The sequence below is a fragment of the Eurytemora carolleeae genome, unplaced genomic scaffold (genome assembly GCF_000591075.1).
Source record: "Eurytemora carolleeae unplaced genomic scaffold, Eaff_2.0 scaffold1948, whole genome shotgun sequence".
Classification (NCBI taxonomy): domain Eukaryota; kingdom Metazoa; phylum Arthropoda; class Copepoda; order Calanoida; family Temoridae; genus Eurytemora; species Eurytemora carolleeae.
This window is the reverse complement of record NW_019397834.1, coordinates 21,638-39,011: the sequence shown is the minus strand read 5'-3', so window position 1 is coordinate 39,011 and position 17,374 is coordinate 21,638. Positions and strand designations below refer to the sequence as shown.

The 17,374-nt window shown below is 30.6% G+C and overlaps 1 long non-coding RNA gene across 1 annotated transcript; it reads right to left on the bottom strand.

The window, feature by feature from the left end:
- Positions 1 to 13,841: 13,841 nt before the first annotated feature.
- LOC111716051 (uncharacterized) lies at positions 13,842 to 16,909 on the bottom strand. Its single transcript, XR_002768400.1, has 4 exons — positions 16,852 to 16,909; positions 15,549 to 15,573; positions 15,214 to 15,258; positions 13,842 to 13,879 (listed from the first exon to the last, which is right to left on the bottom strand). It is a non-coding gene; the product is annotated as an uncharacterized LOC111716051 (long non-coding RNA).
- Between the last annotated feature and the right edge of the window lie 465 nt (positions 16,910 to 17,374).

The following is a 17,374-nucleotide window of genomic DNA, read 5'->3' as shown; positions in this document are numbered from 1 at the left end:
TGAAATTTGATATTTTTTTCCAAAAACAGAGGGTCTGAGGAGGTCGGCCCGGCGTCTAAGACTAGGTTTCAGACTCTAAGATTCTACCCGGGATCTGATCTGTAGATCCACAATATTATATATTCTTTAACCCTTGATATAATACATATATGTAAATATGTATTTTATGTCCTTGGGTAAAAGATATTTCCATTTTGTTTCCTTTCTCCATGGAGAACAAATATTTTAAAGAATATCTTAAAAGAAAAAATATTTTGGTGTCATTCTAAAGGAATTGAGTCTTCGCCACAAACTCTGATTTTTAAATCCCGATATCTTAACAATCCAATGTTGTAGACCAGTGATATCTCAACTATGAATTCTGTTATATCAAACAGTCAAAGTTTAAAATATCTAAGGTTTACATAATTTGGTTGTAAATATATGGGTATTAGAAAATTGGGATTTGTTGCAAAGACTCAATTCATTTACGGAGAAAGTAATTACATGAGATAATTATTCTTTGATAAAATGTGCTCATTTACAAAAATTTCTAAAACCATATTCAAGTAAATTAATCTTATCTTTATGCTTAAGTGAACAAACTTTTTTTCTTTTCCATTATTCATACATTTAATCTTTACAGTTTGTGAGGTTTGAAAAAAGCACTGTTATAAATATAAAAATCAGAATTTATGAAATTATTTCTACTTAGGATATACACTGAGACTGCATGTTAAGAGATGTATTGTTTAAGTTTTCTGCATTATCAAAGCTCGGAACAAGACTAAGAATAATTTCTTGCGTCTTTCAGGATTTGTGAAAACTAAGGGATGGGGTAGGGTTAGGAAGATAGGTGTTGGAAAAGGGGGAGGGGGACCAAAATGAGATACGCTAAAAATGTTCAATTTCCTTAGCAAATTCCAAGCTATATCCTTGCTATCAAAATTTAAATATTCATCAGGAAAAAAAAGTTAATTTAATTGAAGTAATCATTTATTCTGAGATTGTTTGAAATAATTATTTTATTAAATGTATCATGATGATTGATCCCTTTAAACTAAAGTAAACTACAAGTTAGATTAAAATCTGACATGTTTTTATCCTTCTCTTATTGGATAAAATGATGAGAAGAACAATAATATCTTGAATTTCTATCATAAACCATTTTCTCAAATTCACCCAAGTAATGTTTTAGCGACGGCTAAATAAAAAGACGAAAGTCAAAAAACAACTAATATATTTTACATGAAAATAGAACAAAGTAAAAGTGAATCTAAAAATGGCGACTTTTTATATATCACATGAGTTTAGATCAGGTAGATGCTTGCAGACATTATGGCGGAGAGTACGACGACTTGTCCGCCACAATGTCGCCTAATTGTGACCTTCTCTCTCTGTTTAGTTCTGAGTGTCTCTTATGTTTTGCCAAAGTTTTATTGATTTAACTTTAATAAATCCTTTCATTATGTTTGTTCAGTAAAAGTAGAAACCAAAAACACCACATTAATTTAACCCCATATTATCAAAAACACTACATTATTTTAACCCCATATTATCAAAAACACTACATTAATTTAACCCCATATTATCAAAAAGTATAATTTTGTACTATTTATTTATAGATACCTCATTGAATTTTAAATCTAAATTAATTAAATCATCAATTTCAACAATATATTACATTTTATATTACTTAGAGGAGCAATGAGGTGGTAAAGTTTATCAGTAATGTTGAGTATATTTGAACATTCCCAATTATGTTAAACCAGAAATAAAAAAATATCAGTTTTTTAACAAAGAACTTTAGGTGTTGGATAAAAAAAAAACAATTCACAAAATCAATATTATCCATTAAAAACAAATATTGTGCCTGAAAATCTGTGCTATATAGCTTCTAAAATGTTAATTGATTTTTCTCCGAGACAAAATATGTAGAATGCTTTGTTCAAAAAAAACGTTAGATTTTGCAGATATCGCACAATGTTCGGTTGCAATTTTACAAAAGGAAAATCATGTCAAGGCTAATCATGAAATTCTCAGATTACCAAAGGACATTTTGCATAAAATTATATATTTTTTCATCTCAAAACTTATCATCATTATGATTTACCTTTTTGTAATTCAATAAGTCTATTTTGATAAAAGACCTTTTTAAATTTATTTAAATATTAGGTAAAAATAATTTGAAAACGGCTGACATTAGAACGCTAAAATTTCTTCACTTTTTTAACATAAAAGTTGTAAAACAAATTTTGCTAAACAAATTTTGTTTTATGCATAGGGTAGGGTGGAGGACGGTCAAACGGCAGGTGGGGGTTTTAAAAAACCAGAAATGGTTAATACCTTTTTTATTGGGTAAGCTATAGGGCTAAAATTTATATATTTTAGAAGTCCTTGAAAAAAGTATTAAAATTAACATGTGTCAAAAGTAAAAATAACTATTTTTAAACATTTTTCAAAAGAAAATTTTTTAAACTTTTTTAAAATCCTTCCCTGCATGCACCTAGGGTTGTTAATCGTTTTGTGAACGATCTTTAAACGATCGATTTTTGTTTTGTTTCCAAAAACGATCGTTTCGGTTTTCGAAAAAAAACTATCGTTTTAAACTTTTAGAAAACGAATAGCGATCGTTTTTGAAAACGATCGTTTTTATGAAAACGATTTGCGACCGTTTTTTATACAATTGTTTTTGAAAAATTTCTTTATTGACAATTATATTAACGATCGTTAACGAAGGGTCGTCGTTAACGATGGGTTGTCCTTAACGATCGTTAACTAAAGGTCGTCATTGACGATCGTTAACGAAGGGTTGTCGTTAACGATCGTTAACGAAACGACAAACATCATCAAAACGGTAGTTTTTGGGGAAAAAATTACATGCAACTTTATTGAATGTCGTCTTACATGAAGTTTAACAGTTGTGGGGGAGTTAAAACTCCTTGATATTTTCTTAAAAACTACTCAATGATAAGTGCAGATGCCCTTCAGGTCGGTTTCCTCTCTTCGTTTACGATTGTTAACGAAACGATCGTTTCAAAAACGACCTTTTTTAAAAAATGAACTTTTAAAAAAACAATCGTTTTTTAAAACGATCGTTTCGTTTTCGATTTTTCGTCGTCGTTTTCATAACGAAACGATTGTTTTTCTGAAAAATGAAAACGTTAACATCCCTACATGCACCCAAGCCATTAAAGTTAGATGTCTAATTTTTTTAACGAGCAGGTCTAGAAAAGTTGGACTAGGGACATGTATCACACTCCCCTATCTTAGCTCTAAGGGCAAATCTTAGGGCGGATGGCTCTGTACCCTTTTTTATCTATATTTATCATTTTATATAAACATGGGAATTCAGTGCAGAATTCGAGATCTTCTTTGTTAAGAATTAGCATTGTAATACCTGATTTCAAAGCCATAATCTAATTATGTCTGCTAGAGTTTATTTTATTAAATCAAGATGAACGGAGACGGATAAATTACGGATGTGTTTGTATACTGTCATTTTCTTGTTTAACTATAGTACATATATTTACATCCCTTCAGACCCTCCAGCCTTTATAGGGTTAAAACAATATTAGATTTGAAATCCACTTTAACTAAAAAAGATTTCTCTGAACTTCAGAATATCAAAACTGACTCTCTGAAAACTAAAACTTTTCTTTATTTTTCAAGAGATCAATTCAAGATTTAGTCAAAAATATACATACATACATATTAAAGCAAAAAAAAACAAATTTTTACTTGTACTCTTTCTCTTTTTGTTTTTTTCTTAATAGTTCTTAAGAAAGGTGAAGCTAAAAATAAAATCATGGTATATTTGAATTACACATGAAATGTAATTTAAGTTAAAGTGGGTGTGTTGTTTATTTTATTCTAAACATTATGAAATTAAGGGTAAAATTTAAATCTGGCCTCAAAAATTGTATTAATTTTTTCAAGATTTAAGCTGGAACTCAATCGAAACCAGTTTTGAGGGGGGATTTAAGACGCTGCTTAACCCTATCCCTGCTTGAAAACCAGGATATGCTGGGGGGGGGTCAATTTGCCCCCCCCCTCTAAATCCCATGTTTGATGTCCAAAAATGACAAATGATACATCATTGGAAAGCTCTTGTGCTTTACTTTTAGAATCTGCAAAAAATTTTGCAAATTCAAAATCTAGTTAAATAGTAAAATGTTTGCAAAAAAAAAATTGTCCAAAAAATTGAAATATTATACATATTTGAAAAGCCCTTGACCATACCATTTCAAATATGCAAAAAATTTTGCAAAAATTTAAATAACCTGATTTTTAATCAAGAAAAACTAAAAATGTGCAAATTTCCTTTGACAGGTTGTTTGCAAGAAATTTGCAATTTTTTTCTCGCAAAACTTGTGCAATTCGTTTCCTTATGTCAAAGGCTTTCAAAAAAGCTAAATTTTATCAAAATCTGACAAGTGAAAGTGGGTCAAAACAAAGATTTAGTTTGTTACAGGAAAAAGCAGTCAGTCAGGCAGTGTGCCTGAGGACTCAGACAGTTAGTATTAAAGCCCGGTTTTAGGCCGAAAGGGAGCGCTTTGGGTATGTAGGGAAAAGTCAGAAAATTTCAACAGCCTCAGACCAATACTTTTTGAGTTATGTAAAAAAACTACAGGGGGGCAAATTGACCCCCCCCCCTCCCCAGCAGGAATAGGGTTAAATTCATTAAATTTGGACAATGATGTATATGAAGACATTTTACCTTTCCAACCTTGCCCCCCCCCCCATTTTCAAACCTGTGCACTTTACTTAATAAAATAATACTCTCCTTAACTCTGGGTCAAATATCTTAAACTCAGTTATGGATTTAAAATAAAACCCAGAGAAATTTTTTAAATAAGATTAAGGTCTAATTAAGAATTTGAGAAATTAACATAAAATAATCAATTAAAACAAGAATAAAAATGTAAATATATCAGGCCTCTATAAGGGGGTGGCATGTCTAGGGTTACACAGGGTTGTCGCCCCCCCCCCTAATATGCCCATGCTTCTGATATAACAGCGTTTAGTGGAGAATGATACAGCGTACTTTATGAAGGTTTATTATGCATCTAATATAAAAGTAAAAAAGTTAAATAAAAAAGTAAAAAAAATAGTTTGATCATCTTCTTTATCTTTGATTTGGAAAAATAGAAAGTACATAGAAGTAAAAAAACACACGTCTAGTTAAGAATCCCAGAAAGTTTGATCGAGTGCTCGGCTTGACATTGTTTATTTTTTAAACAAAGTATAATTTCTTGCACAACATCAACATATATGCATTTGGTAGAGAGAAAAAACAGGTTTTAATCAAGAACGAACCTGAAGATTAAATTATTTTTTAAATTATAGACATATAAAACGTCGTCGTTGTCGTCGTCGTACAGAAAACCGGCTTTATGACTAGCTTATTCTTAGACTGTCCCCAATTCTTATATAAAAGGTGAGATTAAAATAGATTGTGTGTAGTAGAAATAGTCATTATTTTTTAAACAAAAAATAAAGTATAAACTAACATGTTTCTCTGTTCAAATTTCTAGAAACATTTGTCTTCAAAATATATGAATTTTCAGAACTATTAGTTCTTTGTTGAAACAAACTGAATTCAGTTTTTGCAAAACAAAAATATTCAAAAAATGATGCCATTGTGTTTTGTTGTCAGGATAATAGATATATTTTATTCAGTTTTACATCTAGTTTCTAAGAAAATGCAACAAAGATTCAAAGAGTTAAACATAAAGGGACTGTCCATTCATAAAGTAGCATATGTCCGCAGTTGTAACCTTGAAACATAGATAAATAAATAAACATAGATAGCTTATGTACGCAAAATCACCAAGAATTGTACAGTCCGCGAACTCATAATTCTAGGGGTCAAAGTGTACTTTAATGATAAGCGCGGCGGGGTGGTTTGGTGTTTCAATGGATTTCATAATAGAGTGTAAAATAACTCCGGGAATGGAACTATTTGAACAACAATATTTCACTAAGCAATATATGTATTGACGAGAACTGAAGAAGGACATGAGAAGGACTAAACTAACTTAAATTTCTCTCTACAGAACTCATGTACACCAGAAGTACTCAATGACATAAGAACAGCCAATGTTCACAACCGACCTAGGTAATCTATACAATAGGAATATCTTTAAAACTTCTCTGTACATTTATATCTTTCAAGATGAAAAATGTCGTCTTATGCGCAATCTATCTTTATTTATGCCTTGAAAGATATAATTGTATGAAATATTACAAATTGATTACTTTCAGTAGTGGGTTTATATGAAGTCCCATGCACTGCTCTTGAGGAAATTATAGAAGTAAACATTGTTCAATGTTCAAGCTACACTTTAACATATTTGATCAGATAAAGGTGTAAAGGGCGCTATTGTGAATCAGACATATTCCTCTACTGAAATGAAAGGTTACTCTAATGAAATTAAAAAAGCAGAGAGACAGTTTTTTAAAAAAAAGAGGGGGGAGGAGGGGGGAGGAGAGAGGAGGGGGGACCAACAAAAAATAGGAAATATGTTGTTTTATTACCTCAGCCTATTATATGATTTTCTAAAACCTAATAAAGGAATTGACTCTTTCCATCAAACTCTGATTTTCTAATCCCTATATCTTTGGATTCCAACGTCGTAAACCTTTGAAACTATGACTTTTGTTAGATCAAAAAATATAAGTTTGAAATATCAAAGGTTTACGACATTGGGTTCCAAAGATATTGGGATTAGAAAATCAGAGTTTGTGGCAAAGAGTCAATTCCTTTGTTTAACAGAGGATTAACATAAATTTAAAGAAATAATTTTAACCCATACTTTCAGTGCAAACAATCTTTAAATGTTTTCTGTCATCCTTTTTACACACAAAATCTATCATTTTTTAATAAAAAAGTGGCAGGCGATTATATCAAGACGACTTTTGATTTCAATTTATATTAAGCTGTTAACAGCATAGATACTTATTTAATCGATTTAACATTTTTCATATTTTTAAAATAATTACAGAAAAAGCGATCACATTAACTGTTTAAAATTCGTATACCTAAAAGATGAAAATTTCCTGAGATTTTTTTATTGCAGGTAAAAGTTACAAAGAACATAATTACAAAGCAAAACCTTGAAAGGAAATGTTACAAAGTTTGTAAATTAAAATATTTTAAATTTCAGGAAAGTTTTGAAATTCCTTCCTGATGAATATTAGGTTCTAAAATTTTATCTCTAGAACAGAGAAATAAAGATTTTTAAAATGTTTCTATGTTTTGAATTTCATGATGCCCTCGAAGTTTAATGTTCAACAAAAAGCATCAATCTTAAAATATTTGTAGCATTTATGAAAACCAAAATATATTTTTCTGAAGACAAAGGAAAAAATTTCATTAACTGTCTCTTTTTAATAAATATTTAAATCTCTCACAGAAGAAAAGATTTTATATTTTAAAGAAAAATTAAAATGCTAAAAATACAAAGAAAAAGTTTAATAATTCCTTTAATATCTTAAAACTTCAAAAGATGTTTTTTTGAACTTTGAATGAATGAGTGTGATATATACTCCCAATTTAAGTTTAGTTTTCACTGCTCGTAAACTGTTTGATTTACTCCCAATTTAAGTTTAGTTTTCACTGCTCGTAAACTGTGTGATATACTCCCAATTTAAATTTAGTTTTCACTGCTCGTGAACTGTGTGATATACTCCCCACTTTAAGTTTAGTTTTCACTGCTCGTAAACTGGAAAATAGAAAAATATGTTTTGCTTAATATACTGTGGATTGTGTGAAAACTAACCTGACAATATTTTTGCAAACTTTAGAATTTTGCAACACTTTTTCCTAGTTGTAAGTAAGGATGGGCAGTTTTGACTTTTTTCCAAAACGTTCGTTTAGTTTTGTCAACGATGAAAAAAAAACTGATAACGAAACAGTCGTTTTGAAAACGAACGTATTAGAAAACGATGCACATCTCTAATTATATGGCTGTGTTTTTATGAATTCTATGAACTATTATTGAGGAAAAAATTTAAACATTTATGATGAAATAATTCTAAGTTTTGAAAAGAACAGTTCTATTTTCGTAGTCGGCCTTAGAAGAGTTCTTCATCAACAGCCTGTGGACGGGTTACTGCAAAACATCCCAGTCTTATTTAGAATTAAGGTTGTCATAATTATAAATACGATTCAAGTTAAATCTCTATTTGAGGTTTTTATATAAAAAAATAATAAAATTAAAATTAAAATTAAAATGAAAAATTAAATATAGAAGACTTGCTTTTATTGTTTGGCAATTAACACATTTAAACAAAAATTATATTAATTTTTTGCAGCCTGTAGGGTCGAGGTATTTGGAGCAGTACACCTACACATTCATTATTTGAATTTGTTTACAAATTGAACAAAATTGCTTCATATTTTGTCATCGGATTTTTCAAACATAATAGCATGTAAAATATTACTTTAATGAGATTATTATACATATTTAACAACTAATATAATTTTAATTTAAAAAGTGCATAAAAGACTATCTGATTTTAAACAGCTTTGCAAGATTTGGTCATTCATAAAGCTTAAGTAAATTAAAAACTTTCAATGTATTATTCATTATTGTAAATTGATGGAATTTTTTTTAAATGGTATGTTTTCAAAAGAACATAAACTCCTTTGATGTTTAAACTGATCCAAAGAGGTTTCTAAGATAAGAATGCATTTTTAGAGTTAAGCTGCTCATTGAAGCAAAACCTTCTCTATTTGGTTTAGAAGATAAACTTTTTACAGATTTACTGCAATCAGAGCCTTGATAAAGGCAACCTTTCTTTCTTGTATGTTTGTCAGCTGATTTGTTTGTGTCCCAGAAAGCATCAAACCATTCAGGAACACATTTTTGACAGTAGCTGACGTATATTTGACAGTAGCTGACGTATATTTGCAGTAGCTGACGTATATTTGACAGTAGCTGACGTATATTTGACAGTAGCTGACGTATAACAGGGAAGGTTTGTAGTTAGTTTCCCTCAAAATATGTTTTACTTAATATTTACGAAAGTCTTGTAGAAAGATCAGCAACGAAAAGCAAAGATTTTTACCAGAAAAAGATTGAAACAAAGTTAAATTTATCCCATCCTCATACTCTCACCACGTGGATTTAATGGTTCTGTCAATATTCCAGAAAGCTGTGACTTTCGATCACAATTTCTCCTATTAAACTCTAAAGATTGTTAAAATATAAACCAAAACGCGTATGATTTCAAATAGAAGAAACCGAATGTCTCTAATTCTGGTTAGTCACGGTGTCACGCTCTGGGTGTCACGGAAATTCAAGGGACTGTTGACATAATGTCAAGATGTTAGACTTTCCCAAAGGCATTTTCCCAAGAGGGAACTCTCCAAGGGAAAATTCCCAAGTGGCGACTTCCCAAACTTTGTAATATCCCAAGCGGAAACTTCCTAAGTTTGTCCTAGCCGCAGTGCTAGGTCCCCTTGCATGTTTTAGCCGCAGCACTGGGCCTGCTAGTCTATCCTAGCCGCAGCGCTTGGTCCCATTGCAGCCTGTGGCGCCTCAGAAGGCCTAATTTAACCTTTGGGAAGATGCCGCTTGGGAAATGTCACATTTGGGAAGATTCCACTTGGGAAATTGTCATGTACTTGGGAAATCCATTTGGGAAAGTACCTAACACCAATTGCAGTGACCCTCCATTTTAAGTGATTTACAGCAGTTCCCTTATAAGCTTTGACAAATCAAGGATGATGAACTTATCCTTGATTTACATTAGTTCAGAAGTTACATGATCTAAACCAGTACAAGAGTCCTGGTCTAGTCTACACCGTACCAGCCTGGCTAGTGGACCCAGTATGAGGTTTACCCAACTCGTCATAAACTATATTGATTTATCTACAGAAATGCTTGAAATTTCTTATATCTTTGCTTGCAAGCTGTTTTCTATTTAGAAAGTATACAACGGACTGTACTGTCTGTATGCATGGACCCTCCATCTGTGGAGTTACACTGTACGCTTCTCAACTAGTTTCTTGGTCAAACTTCTAGATTTCTAGATTGGAATTAATGAAATTAACCAAGAACAATTAAAAGTTAAGGTTAAAGGGACTGTAAAAATGATTTTCAAGTAATTGTGTGGCTCTAGTAATGTTTTTCTAATGATGAAAGTGAACTATTCAATTTTCTGGCCGGATTTAAAACATTTGACATGAAATCCCTCCACATTCAATATTTCTGTGTCAAGATGTCATCCTTTACCCTATCTACTTTTAGAGCCAAGGTTCCAAAAGTGAGCTGTGTTTTCCTTAACCCTATACCGATTGTGCCTTTTTTGTTTAATATATAATATATATGGGGTAAGGGGGGGGTGAAAAATGTCCTTGTCCAACATTTTAAGGCTAGTTTATAAAAAAGATAGACTTCTCTACTTTTAATGGTTAAGGTGTAAGGAAAGCTTTTAAAACGTTAAAAAAATTATTTCGAAAAAAAGTGTTAAAATATCCATTTCATTTATTTTAGATCTGTAGCCTAATGAATAAAAAAGTTATTCACTGATTTTCAATTTTTTAAAACACCGAGCGACTAGCCGTTTGAACGTTCTTCGCCTAGGGATGGATCAATTTGACTTCTTTTAAAAACAATCGTTTTGTTTTAAAAACGAACGAGAAAAAAAACGAAAAATGTGTTTAATAATGATTTTTTTAGAAAAAGTTTTTTTTTCTAGTAAAAACGAAAAGATCGTTTTTAAAACGCTTAACAACCCTACCTCCACCCTACTCTAATAAAAGAATTGAAGAATTTGTTCACAACTATTAAGTTGAAAAAGTGAAGACGTTGGGCCATTTTTTATATATATGTAACGAAAAAAATACAGCCCCCCCCCCCTCCAATTGTGGTTGGGTTAAACTTGATTTGTATTTTTCTAATTTCTATCAAGTCTCTGCAAAACGTAACTTGAAAAATGTAACCTGAAAATGTAACCTGAAAATGTAACCTAAAAATTTAACCTAAAAATGTAACCTAAAAATGTAAACTGAAAAATGTAACCTCAAAATGTAACCTGAAAATGTAACCTGAAATTGTAACCTGAAAATGTAACCTGAAAATGTAACCTGAAAAATGTAACCTGAAAATGTAACCTGAAAATGTAACCTGAAAATGTAACCTAAAAATTTAACCTAAAAATGTAACCTGAAAATGTAACCTGAAAATGTAACCTGAAAATGTAACCTAAAAATGTAACCTAAAAATGTAAACTGAAAAATGTAACCTGAAAATGTAACCTGAAAATGTAACCTGAAAATGTAACCTGAAAATGTAACCTGAAAGTGTAACCTGAAAATGTAACCTAAAAATGTGACCTAAAAATGTAAACTGAAAAATGTAACCTGAAAATGTAACCTGAAAATGTAACCTGAAAATGTAACATGAAAATGTAACCTGAAAATGTAACCTCAAAAAGCAATGAAATATGATGTATTAGCATAGTAGATATGAGGAGGTATAGAAATATCTAGAAATAATTATATATCTCCAGAGAATAGAAAACTCCTGCAAATATTTTGATTGTTTTGCTCCCAGGCATCCTGGATAAACAAGAACAGGAAGTATAAATTATACATCTTCCTTACTTCAAACCTCACTCCAATCTAAAAGTGTCAGTTTTGTTAAGCCGGTCCAACTTAACTTGTACCGGCACTCCATGTGATATTTGTGATTGGTCAATATTGATATAAAAAAATTGGAGCTGAATTGTTAGGGATGGGCAGTTTTGACTTTTTTAAAACACGTTCGTTTCGTTAACGATAGAAAAAAAATCTAAAAACGAAACGATCGTTTTGAAAACTATGAAATTAAGGTATGATAGTTTTAAGAAGAAAAAATGAAAGGATTATATTGGACTGAAAACGATCGTTTTGGAATAAAAACGACAAATATAGCATATTCTAATTAAAAATCAAAAATTGAATCTAGAAAATGATCCCCACCCCCCCTCGTCTTAGTAACAATATTTCAAAAACCTCTCTTTAAACGAGAAAATTCGTTAAGATAAATCTATAGTTTTGTTCTTTCGTTTTTAGTTTCAATAGATTAAAACAAACACTTTGTAAATTAAACTATTCGTTTTTCTAAAAGCAAATATTAGTTAGTTTAGAGCTAGGCTTTAAGTATTTGAAAATCTTTAAAACGGATTAAGGCAAAGAGAAAATATCTTTATATATTGAGAATATCTTTAACGCTAAACATTTAAACTAAACTCTTACTTTTCACTTTACTTTTCTTTTTATAAAAAGATAATATTATCGACTTTTAATGAGTGAATTTAGATTTAAGTTTGCTCCCCCTTCATATCTTTGTATTTAGCTGAGAGATGGAGAGGATGGGGGGGGGGGGATAATTAGAGAAATATGTTGAATAAGAGAAAATAAAACAATACACACTATTTGTCAAATAAAGACATTGTGAGTAGACAAAAGAAAAATTATTGTTTTGAAAAAAAAATTGTGTTTTTAATACGTCATAGTTTTAGAGTTGTGCATGTTTTTTTCTTGTTCTTTTAAAATAGTTACAGATCAGATAAAGTTTCATTTGGTAAAAGTTTGATAGAGTTTCATTATTTTATTAATTAAAATTTCATTAGAAATTAAATCTTGTGAAGAGGAAATATCAAACAATTGTAAATTTAAAACTTTTCATTTGAAAAATTTTATTCTTTTGGGAATAGAATTTTTCTTTTAAAACTTTAGACAGTCGTTCTGTCTTGTATTTGTATATTATGAATGCAAATTGCAAATTAAACTGAAGAAAACTAGACATTTTTTTGTTCATTGTTAATAGCCCAGTGTAAAAAAGAATAGCTGGATTGGAAATTCTTCAAAGAATTAAGAATCGCCTTTTTGCACATAAAAACTCCCGCGGTAACCTGAAAAAAAGAACATTTATGAATGAAAAAAATTTTAAAAAATAAAAATATTATTTAACTTTTCCTTTTCATTCAGATCCACGCCACTAGTTCTTCTGAAATAAAAAAATTAATTGTATTTGTGAAATAATTGTTATGGTTCTCAGAATCTAATTAACTGTTTTCCTCCTCCTCTTCCTTTTTTTCCTTGTTATGCATCCCTGTTTTCCTATTTCCTTTTCTTAGTTTCCTCTTTCCCTTCCTTTTTTCCTTATTCTTTTTCTTGATTTTCTCTTTCTCTTCTCTATTTTCCTCTTTCCCTTCCTTGTATTCCCTGCGCCTTACTTTCTTTTCTCCTATTCATGTTTTTTCCTCTTTTCCTTCCTTGCTTTCCTCTTTCCCTTCCTTTTTCCTTTTTTTGCTTCCTTGTTTCCCTCGTACTCATCCTAATTTTCCTCTTCCCTCCGTTCATCTTCTTTTTCTTTCCTTATATTCCCCTTTCCTTACTTTCTTTCCTCCTTCACTTCCATGTTTTTCTCTTTTCCTTTCCTTCCTTTCCTCTTATCCTTCGTTATTTTCCTCTTTCCCTTTTACTCATCCTAATTTTCCTGTTTCTTCCATTGACTTCCTCTTTACCTTCCTCGTATTCCTTCATAGCTTTTCTCTTACTCATCATTATTTTTCTCTTTCCCTTCCTTGTATTCCCTGTTCATTCCTACTTTTTTATCTTTCCCTTCCTTGTTCACTTGTAATTCCTTTCCCTTCCTTGATTTCCTCTTTCCCGCCCTTCTTTTCTCTTTCCCTTCCATTTTTCTCCTTTCTCCCTCTGAAAGTTTATATCGGTTCAAGAAGGCTCTGTCACAGGTTACACAATCTTTATTGAACTTTCATGATAAAAGGAAACAGAAGAAGTCGTAAAATGCCCTTGTTTTCTAGTTTTCACTGTTTACCTTATCTTATGAAAAATAACAAGAGCTCTCTCAAATTCACCAAGGGCAAACAGACACTCAGCCTTTTATATGAAGATATTTAGCAATACAATTGTATTATTCACTTTTTAATATGTCATTCATTTCATGTTAAAATGATTTTTGTTTTCTGTTTTGTTTGGAATTTTTAGAATACGAAACGAGCACGTGGGTGAATGATTAACAGGAAAATTGACTTTAATTGAAGCGATTCTGCGAACAGATCGCGGGTCGCTTTTTAGTAACTCTTATCATACATTTTGGGTAGATAATAAAAGTGCAAGACTTGTAATCCTCGAAATCCTTGAAAACCCTGTTTAGTTTCCTTAAACACCCTGTTTAGTTTCCTTGAAAACCCTGTTTAGTTTCCTTGATAACCCTGTTTAGTTTCCTTGAAACCCCTGTTTAGTTTCCTTGAAAATCCTGTTTATAGTTTCCTTGAAAACCATTTTTAGTTTCCTTAAGCATTCTTTTTATAGTTTCCTTGAACACTCTGTTTAGTTTCCTTGAACACCCTGTTTAGTTTCCTTGAAAACCCTATTTAAAGTCTCCTTGAAAACCCTGTTTAGTTTCCTTAAGCATTCTTTTTATAGTTTCCTTAAACACCATGTTCAGTTTCCTTGAAAACCCTCTTTAGTTTCCTTAAACACCTTGTTTATAGTTTCCTTAAACACTCTGTTTATAGTTTCCTTGAACACCCTGTTTATAGTTTCCTTGAATACCTTGTTTATAGTTTCCTTGAACACCCTGTTTATAGTTTCCTTGAACACTCTGCTTAGTTGCAAATAGTGCCTCTAAGTTTGGTGGAATTACATTATATTCCCTTCTGATGAATGATCCAAGTATTCTGGTGCATGAAACATATTATAATTTGATATTTCCCTTTTTTCTTTTTATATCATTTTCTTTCAACATGCTTTCACGGTAAAAAATAAGGTCCAAAGTCACAAAAAGATATAAGCTTCTATTGTAATGTTATTTGTGGGATAAGTTTAAATGGTGGAATTTCTCCAAGTAGATTTGACACCGTGGTCTCAACATTTTTGACCTCTAAGGTTGGAGGTCAAATCTACCATGAGAAAATGCACCATTAAAAACTTATCCTGCAAAATAATAATATCCTGCATTTTTTAAATCAGGCGTACAAAGCACATTAATAGTTATTTCCAGTTTGACAGAATTTGTTAAGGTTTAATTTTGGGAAATTGTTTTTTGATGTACTTGGGATTGGGATTGTCTTTCTTCGATTATTTGGATTCAGAGATTTTCCGGAAAAATATTTGTTTAATGGTATTATTTAAGGTATATTGTACTGTTAATAATTATTTGTAAGTTTAAATTTTCATAATAGTTTTCACCTTGTATTCGATATATTTACCTTAATAAAACGAGCTTTATTGCATCCCGGGCTCATTGATAACACCTTTTACAAAGGTTAATCTTTATATTACAACATGTAACATGAACACAGTAACTTATATCTATACTGTTTGTATATCTAACCAGGAAATCTGACAATAATGAAATAATGCCAAAAGTTTTTTTTAAAGCTTTGACTAATATTGTATAATAGTAAAACAAAAAATGTAGTTTTTTTTTAATATTTCTTTTCAGTCCGTTTTTGAAACAACTTAATTATTTATTTTTAATCCAAAGAATTTTTTGTTCAAACTAAAGAATAATTAATCAATTTGTAATTTGAAGAAATATTACCTTTTCAGCATTTTCCAAGCCTGGTCTGAAAAAAAATAATTAATAAATTAAATCCATGGAGTACATTAGAACCAGCAGTATATATAGATGGAGTACATTAGAACCAGCAGTATATATAGATGGAGTACATTAGAACCAGCAGTATATATAGATGGAGTACATTAGAACCAGCAGTATATATAGATGGAGTACATTAGAACCAGCAGTATATATAGATGGAGTACATTAGAACCAGTGATATCTACATATACATGGAGTACATTAGAACCAGCAATATATATAGATATATATATATATATATAGATAGTCCATTAGAACAAGTAGTATCACTACGTGGAGTGCATTAGAACCAGCAGTATTTATATATGAAGTATATTAGAACCAGTAGTAATTTTATATGGAGTACATTAGAACCAGTAGTATCTATATATGTAGTACATTAGAACCAGCAGTATCTATTCATGGAGAACATTTGAACCAGCAGTATCTATAGATAGAGTAAATTAGAACCAGCAGTATCCATACATAGAGTACATAAGAACCAACAGTATCCATACATAGAGTACATAAGAACCAGCAGTTTATATACATGGAGTGCATTAGAACCAGTGTTATTTATTCAAAGAGTACATTATAACCATCAGAATCAGTATCTATATATGGAGTACATTAGAACTAGCAGTATTTATACATGGAGTACATTGGAATCAGTATTATTTATTCATAAAATACATTAGAACCAGCAGTATCCATACATAGAGTACATTATAACCATCAGAATCAGTATCTATATATATGGAGTACATTAGAACTAGCAGTATTTATACATGGAGTACATTGGAACCAGTATTATTTATTCATAGAGTACATTAGAACCAGCAGTATCCATACATAGAGTACATTATAACCATCAGTATCAGTATCTATATATGGAGTACATTAGAACCAGCAGTATCTATAGATAGAGTTCATTAGAACCAGCAGTATCTTTATATTGAGTTCATTAGAACCAGCAGTATCTATAGATGGAGTACATTAGAACCAGTAGTATTTATACATAGAGTACATTAGAACCAGTAGTATTTATACATAGAGACATTAAAGAACCAGCAGTATCTGTATATAGAGTACATTAGAACCAGCCGTATCTTTACATTGAGTTTATTAGAACCATCTATGGAATCTCTTTATCTATGAAATGTCTTATCTATGACATTGTTATCAATGAAATGTCTTTCTATGAAATGTTTTTCTATGAAATGTCCCAAAGTGGTACAGATGTACGTGTTGTAGAGTACCAAACCTGTATTTACAGAGATGTACACAAGTTTTTCCTCTGCACAATAGAACTTCACTCTACATTTACAAACTAAAATGTTGTTAGAAATAAAAACTGCATGAAAATATTTAGATATATTATATAATTAAAATCAATATTTTGTTAAAATTGACATTTTTAGTTTTCCTTTTGTGAAATCTTTTCCTCGAATTCTTTTTCCAGTTTCTGGTGTAAATTTTATATTTTACACGTTTCTGATTTATAAAATTTAATATTAGATATTGTGAAATTTTAAAAATTGAATAAACACAGTTTTGAAATTTTTGTTTTAAAGATTGTTTATGATAATATAATATGTTTTTCTTTTTTTGTACACGATATACTTTAAACAGACGATTATTTGGTCGCAAGGTGAATCTCCCAGTCACAAGTGAAATCCCGAAAACATTGAGAGAGAGACACCTAACGGCAAAATCATCGTTGTTTAGATATAGTACATCGCAAGAATGTAAGGCAAGGAAAGGCAATTGCGGTTGTGTATACTCTG